This window comes from Molothrus ater, chromosome 17 (assembly GCF_012460135.2).
Source record: "Molothrus ater isolate BHLD 08-10-18 breed brown headed cowbird chromosome 17, BPBGC_Mater_1.1, whole genome shotgun sequence".
Classification (NCBI taxonomy): Eukaryota; Metazoa; Chordata; class Aves; order Passeriformes; family Icteridae; genus Molothrus; species Molothrus ater.
In genome coordinates, this window is record NC_050494.2 from 15,293,204 (window position 1) to 15,300,579 (window position 7,376).

General features: G+C 53.3%; 1 long non-coding RNA gene across 1 annotated transcript; it reads left to right on the top strand.

Moving 5' to 3' along the window:
• The first annotated feature begins 1,363 nt into the window (after positions 1–1,363).
• Positions 1,364–2,234, top strand: LOC129046860 (uncharacterized). Its single transcript, XR_008508663.1, has 3 exons — positions 1,364–1,527; positions 1,611–1,691; positions 1,769–2,234. It is a non-coding gene; the product is annotated as an uncharacterized LOC129046860 (long non-coding RNA).
• The last annotated feature ends 5,142 nt before the right edge of the window (positions 2,235–7,376 follow it).

The following is a 7,376-nucleotide window of genomic DNA, read 5'->3' on the forward strand; positions in this document are numbered from 1 at the left end:
TTGGGTTTTGGCCAGTGTGCTGCAGAGATCATGCACTGATATTTCGATTTCTTTCACGTAGCTGACTAAGAAACAACAGGAAACTGTTGAACAACAGAGCCAGCAGGAACTTCCCAGGTGTCGAGGCCGCCTTCTGTCGCACCTGACGCGGACCTGCATCCCCAGATGTCTGAGAGATAAGTAGAGGGCTACGACCCACAGAGGGGATGCAAGCGGGGCGCAGGGTAGGGACCCACCGGGAGGGATTTTTGAGTCCACTTTGGAGATGGGGGGGTGTCCATGAAGCGGCCCCTTAGGCCCCATAAAAGCGAAGCCTGACTTTGGATCACAGTGCTGAGGCGCGCAGGGCAGAGCAGTCCTGGTGTGTATCGTGTCACTTGTCTTTTGTGTGTCATGTGTGTTTAGATATGTCATGTCTTTTATCTTAGGCCTTGGAGGGGCCTGTCAGAAACCCTGGCATCATTGTTAGCATCTGCGCTCTCTGCATCCCTCGGCCTGGCACCCAGGCCATAGAACTTTTGCCTCAGGAGCTCAGGCAGGCATCAGACTCTCTTGTCTCTTTAGAAGCATCCGGTCAGATGTCTTTTCAGGTCTTGTTCTGAGCTGTGTGGACAGCTCTGCCGTGCCAGGATCCATTATGGCGGACTAGGACTTGTGTGAAGGTGAGGGCAGGTAGAGGCTTCTGGCCGTAGGATTCTCGGGCATCCATCTTTGCAGTTCTTGGAATAAATCATTCGGTTAGCATCTTCTTCCTCCAGGTTTCTCTGAGCCTCATCAGCTCACCATCAGTCGCCCCTCGGTCATCTCCTTTTGCCTTCTCTCAGTCCTCGCAGCCATTTTCCTTGCCAGGAGGTTTCTGTCCGTGTCGTGTCCCCGTTGTCTGTCACGTCCTGTCCTGTGTCACGGGTGTGTGCACACATTTGTGCCGGAGCTGCTCTGCCCTGCCGCATAGCCTGGTGCAATAGGAGAAGTCCCGGGGACTTGAAATTTGTAATGTGGGGTGTAGTTGGACTCTAGGTGGGATTTGTAGATGGACACAAGATATCTGGAGCTCTTAAGGTATCCTGCAACAGTTTGACTCTTGTCCTGACTTTTTTTTTCAGGTTCAGATGGATTAAATGTGTGGCAGAGGGCCCCATCCCGGGTGAGTGGCTTCCCCTGAGCAGGTGAGGCACCATTTGTCTCTGCAGCAGAAGTGTATGCGGTGACTCTGTTACAGCTCTGTTCTTTGTCTTTCTTTTTAGGAAGTAAAGCTGGATACCAGCAGTCAAGGTGAGCAGTGGAGAGAAGTAGCTGTTATTGCTCAGGTCTCAGTTTCTGGTGCAGCTCTAAGCTTCCATTCCCTTTTTTGTGCTTTAGGCAATCCACTCGGAGCCTGCCAAGCCCCCGTCACCAGCCGGCCGATGCACCGGGTTCCCTGCACGTGTGAGCCCTGTGGACGCGTTACAGGACCTGGTGATGAAAGCCTGAACTCTTCTATTTCAACGTGCCATCCAGGTGGCCTTCAGAAGCTGCCGAGGAGTTGCGGTGAGTCGGGGAAGTAGGGCGGAGGAGCGAGGGTCCCCTCAGGTTTCAGCCATGCCACATGACCTCGTCTTCCTTTAACCCAGGCTTACCCCATGACAATGGCATCAGCCTCGGAGCGCGGCTGAAGGGTGCGGCCCCAGGAGCCGGGCATTCTTAGGAGAACGGTGAGTGGCAGAATTGTTGGGTTTTGGCCAGTGTGCTGCAGAGATCATGCACTGATATTTGCATTTCTTTCATGTAGCTGACTAAGAAACAACAGGGAGTTGTTGAACAACAGTGCCAGCAGGAACTTCCCAGATGTTGAGGCTGCCTTCTTTTGCACCTGACAGGGACCTGCATCCCCAGATGTCTGAGAGATAAGTAGAGGGCTACAACCCACAGAGGGGATGCAAGTGGGGTGCAGGGTAGGGACCCACTGGGAGGGATTTTTGAGTCTCCTTTGGAGATGGGGGCGTCCATGGAGCGGCCCCTTAGGCCCCATAAAAGCAAAGCCTGGCTTTGGATCACAGTGCTGAGGTGCGCAGGGCAGAGCAGTCCCGGTGTGTATCGTGTCACTTGTCTTTTGTGTGTCATGTGTGTTTGGATATGTCATGTCTTTTATCTTAGGCCTTGGAGGGGCCTGTCAGAAACCCTGGCATCATTGTTAGCATCTGCGCTCTCTGCATTCCTCGGCCTGGCACCAATGCCATGGAACTTTTGCCTCAGGAGCTCAGACAGGCATCAGACTCTCTTGTCTCTTTAGAAGCATCTGGTCAGATGTCTTTTCAGGTCTTGTTCTGAGCTGTGTGGACAGCTCTGCCGCGCCAGGATCCATTATGGCGGACTAGGACTTGAAAGAACGTGAGGGCAGGTAGAGGCTTCTGGCCGTAGGATTCTCGGCATCCATCTTTGCAGTTCTTGGAATAAATCATTCGGTTAGCATCTTCTTCTTCCTCCAGGTTTCTCTGAGCCTCATCAGCTCACCATCGGTCTTCCCTCGGTCGTCTCCTTTTGCCTTCTCTCAGTCCTCGCAGCCATTTTCCTTGCCAGGAGATTTCTGTCCGTGTTGTGTCCCCGTTGTCTGTCACGTCCTGTCCCGTGTCACGGGTGTGTGCACATATTTGTGCCGGAGCTGCTCTGCCCTGCTGCCTAGCCTGGTGCAACAGGAGAAGCCCTGGGGAGTTGAAATTTGTAATGTGGGCTGTACTTGGACTCTAGAAGCCATTCCTAGATTGACCTAAGGTGTTTGCAGGTTTTGAGTTATCGTGCAGGTGTTTGACATATGTTCTGACTTTCTTTCAGGTGCAGATGCATTGCACCCATGGCAGAGCCCCCCATCCTGGGTGAGGGGGTTCCCACAAGCAGGTCAGTCACCATTTGTTTCTGCAGGGGGAGTGTCAAGTGTGGCCCTGTTACAGCTTTTTTTTTTTTGTCTTTATTTTTAGGAAGTATAGCTGGATCCCAGAAATCAAGTTCAGGAGAGCAAGGTGATCAGTAGCATTTCTTGTTGCTGAGCTCTCAATTCCTGGGCCAAGTCTAAGTCTCTATTCTTGTTTTTGTGCCTTAGGCCATCCGCTCGGAGCACGCCAGGCTCCCGTCCCCTGCGGCCGATGGACCGGGTTTGCTGCTCTCATGAGCCCTGAGTTCCGGGTCAGGAACCGCCGAGGAGCTGCGGTGAGTCGGGGAAGTAGGGAGGAGGAGCGAGGGTCCCCTCAGGTTTCAGCCATGCCAAATCACCTCATCTCCTCTTAACCCAGGCACCCCCTGTGACGACGGCCTCGGTCTCCGAGCGTGCCCGAAGCGTGCGGCCCGAGCAGCTGAGCATTCTTAGGAGCACGGTGAGTAGCTGACTTGTGGGGTTTTGGCCGAGAGGCTGCCGAGATCGGGCACTGATGTTTGGTTTTCTTTAATACAGCTGTCTGAGAGACACCAGCCCGGTGCCAGCAGGACCTTCCCGGCTGACGAGGCGGCCTTTCTTCGCACCCGAGACCGGCATCCCCAGATGTGCGAGAGATAAGTAGAGGGCTACGACCCACAGAGGGGATGAAAGCAGGGCGCTGGTTTGGGAATTACTGGGAGGGGTTTTTGAGTCCACTTAGGAGGTGGGGGGGTGTTCATGAAGCGGCCCCTTAGGCCCCATAAAAGCAAAGCCTGGCTTTGGATCACAGTGCTGAGGTGCACAGGGCAGAGCAGTCCCGGTGTGTATCGTGTCACTTGTCTTTTGTGTGTTATGTGTGTTTGGATATGTCATGTCCTTTACCTTAGGCCTTGGAGGGGCCTGTCAGAAACCCTGGCATCATTGTTAGCATCTGCGATCTCTGCATTCCTCGGCCTGGCACCAATGCCATGGAACTTTTGCCTCAGGAGCTCAGACAGGCATCAGACTCTCTTGTCTCTTTAGAAGCATCCGGTCAGATGCCTTTTCAGGTCTTGTTCTGAGCTGTGTGGACAGCTCTGCCCCGCCAGGATCCATTATGGCGGACTAGGACTTGAAAGAACGTGAGGGCAGGTAGAGGCTTCTGGCCGTAGGATTCTCGGGCATCCATCTTTGCAGTTCTTGGAATAAATCATTCGGTTAGCATCTTCTTCCTCCAGGTTTCTCTGAGCCTCATCAGCTCACCATTGGTCTCCCCTCGGTCATCTCCTTTTGCCTTCTCTCAGTCCTCGCAGCCATTTTCCTTGCCAGGAGATTTCTGTCCGTGTTGTGTGCCTGTTGTCTGTCACGTCCTGTCTGTCCTGTGTCACGGGTGTCTGCACACATTTGTGCCGGAGCTGCTCTGCCCTGCTGCATAGCCTGGTGTAATAGGACAAGCCCTGGGGGGTTGAAATTTGTAATATGGGCAGTACTTGGACTCCAGATGCTATTCCTATATTGACCTGAGGTGTTTGCAGCTTTTGAGTTATCCTGCAGGTGTTTGACATATGTTCTAACTCTCTTTCAGTTGCAGATGCATTGCATCCATGGCAGAGCCCCCCATCCTGGGTGAGTGGGTTCCCACAAGCAGGTCAGTCACCATTGGTCTCTGCAGGGGGAGTGTCAAGGGTGACCCTGTTACAGCTCTGTTCTTTGTCTTTCTTTTTAGGAAGTAAAGCTGGATCCTAGCAGTCAAGTTCAGGAGAGCAAGGTGATCAGTAGCATTTCTTTTTGCTGAGGTCTGAATTCCTGGGGCAAGTCTAAGTCTCCATTCTCGTTTTTGTGCTTTAGGCAATCCACTCGGAGCCTGCCGAGCCCCCGTCACCAGCCGGCCGAGGCACCGGGTTCCCTGCACGTGTGAGCCCTGTGGACGTGTTACAGGACCTGGTGATGAAGCCCAGAACTTTTCTATTTAAAGGTGCCATCCAGGTGGCCGTGGGCAGCTGCCAAGGAGTTGCGGTGAGTCGGGGAGGCAGGGAGGTGGAGCGAGGGTCCCCTCAGGTTTCAGCCATGCCAAATCACCTCATCTCCTCTTACCCCAGGATTACCCCGTGACCATGGCATCAGCCTCGGAGCGTGGCCGAAGGGTGCAGCCCCAGGAGCCGGGCATTCTTAGGAGAACGGTGAGTGGCAGAATTGTTGGGTTTTGGCCAGTGTGCTGCAGAGATCATGCACTGATATTTGGATTTCTTTCACGTAGCTGACTAAGAAACAACAGGAAGCTGTTGAACAACAGAGCCAGCAGGAACTTCCCAGGTGTCGAGGCCGCCTTCTGTCGCACCTGACGCGGACCTGCATCCCCAGATGTCTGAGAGATAAGTAGAGGGCTACAACCCACAGAGGGGATGCAAGCGGGGTGCAGGGTAGGGACCCACCGGGAGGGATTTTTGAGTCCACGTTGGAGATGGGGGGGTGTCCATGAAGCGGCCCCTTAGGCCCCATAAAAGCGAAGCCTGACTTGTGATCACAGTGCTGAGGCGCGCAGGGCAGAGCAGTCCCGGTGTGTATCGTGTCGCTTGTCTTTTGTGTGTCATGTGTGTTTGGATGTGTCATGTCTTTTATCTTAGGCCTTGGAGGGGCCTGTCAGAAACCCTGGCATCATTGTTAGCATCTGTGATCTCTGCATTCCTCGGCCTGGCACCCAGGCCATAGAACTTTTGCCTCAGGAGCTCAGACAGGCATCAGACTCCCTTGTCTCTTTAGAAGCATCTGGTCAGATGTCTTTTCAGGTCTTGTTCTGAGCTGTGTGGACAGCTCTGCCCCGCCAGGATCCATTATGGCGGACTAGGACTTGAAAGAACGTGAGGGCAGGTAGAGGCTTCTGGCCGTAGGATTCTCGGGCATCCATCTTTGCAGTTCTTGGAATAAATCATTCGGTTAGCATCTTGTTCCTCCAGGTTTCTCTGAGCCTCATCAGCTCACCATCGGTCTTACCTCAGTCATCTAATTTTCTGTCCTCGTGCTCCTTGCAGTCATCCTTCTTGCCCAGAGATTTCTGTCCGTGTTGTGTCCTCGTTGTCTGTCACGTCCTGTCCCATGTCACGGGTGTGTGCACACATTTGTGCCGGAGCTGCTCTGCCCTGCCGCATAGCCTGGTGCAATAGGAGAAGTCCCGGGGACTTGAAATTTGTAATGTGGGGTGTAGTTGGACTCTAGATGCCATTCCTAGATTGACCTAAGGTGTTTGCAGCTTTTGAGTTATCGTGCAGGTGTTTGACATATGTTCTGACTTTCTTTCAGGTGCAGATGCATTGCATCCATGGCAGAGCCCCCCATCCTGGGTGAGTGGGTTCCCACAAGCAGGTCAGTCACCATTTGTTTCTGCAGGGGGAGTGTCAAGGGTGACCCTGGGGACTTGAAATTTGTAATGTGGGGTGTAGTTGGACTCTAGGTGGGATTTGTAGATGGACACAAGATATCTGGAGCTCTTAAGTTATCCTGCAACCGTTTGACTCTTGTCCTAACTTTCTTTCAGATGCAGAAGGATAAAATCCAGGGCAGAGCCCCCATCCCAGGTGCGGGGATTGCCCCGAGCAGGTCAGTCACTGTTTGTTTCTGCAGAGGAAGCATAAATGGTGGCTCTTACAGCATTGTTCTTTGTCTCTCTTTTTAGGAGGTCAAGGCCGAGAGGACCAGTCAAGGCCGAGTGGGCGAGGTGAGCATTGAATAGCATACAGAAGCAGTTGTTATTGCTCATGTCTCAGTTTTGGTTCAGCTCTAAGCATCTCCTCTTGTTTTTATTTTAGGTGGTTCACTTGCCATCTCTCCTGGCCAAGCATGCCTATGCCAGGTGGGTGAGAGCTTAAGGTATCGGTGTGGCATCCTTGTCAGATTAGGGAGGTTGTGTTTTCACAGTATCTCAGCATGCTTTTCTGCTTTGTTTCATTGCAGGTGCCGTCGCTGCCCTAGGCACGCCAAGGAACAGAGGAGGGCAGGTGAATAGGAGTTTAGGCAGGCTGTGACACATAGGTGAGCGTTACACAGCGGCATGCTAAGCGTGTCCCTTTTCTCTTTGCAGGTATCTTCCGGGCACCCTCCGGAGCCAAATCAAGATTTGAGGTGAGCCGGGGCAGTGGTGCAGAGGAGTCCCGGGGATTACTCTTTTTGAGGGCAGTAGTCAGGTTTTCTGTTTTGTCTTAGGTACCCTGAGGAGGCTCGTAGCCCAAGCTTGGAGACGGCAGCACCGAAGCACACACGGAGAGCATCTCCACGTCCATGTGCGACCGAGGATGGATTTTGTCCGCTCCTCTTCCAAAAGCTAAGTGTCGGGGCCAGCGGCTGGGAGAAGGGGAAAAGCCTTTACTCTCACAGGAGGCAATCAGATGTCAGCTTAGGGGAGAGGTCTGTAGGGGCGTGGGCTCTCTGGCAGTAAAGGGAGAGGGTTTCCCCTCAGCCTCGCCAGAGCCTTTGCCGGGCAGGGCAGTTCCGACCCATCTTCACATTTTCGTGTACTTTG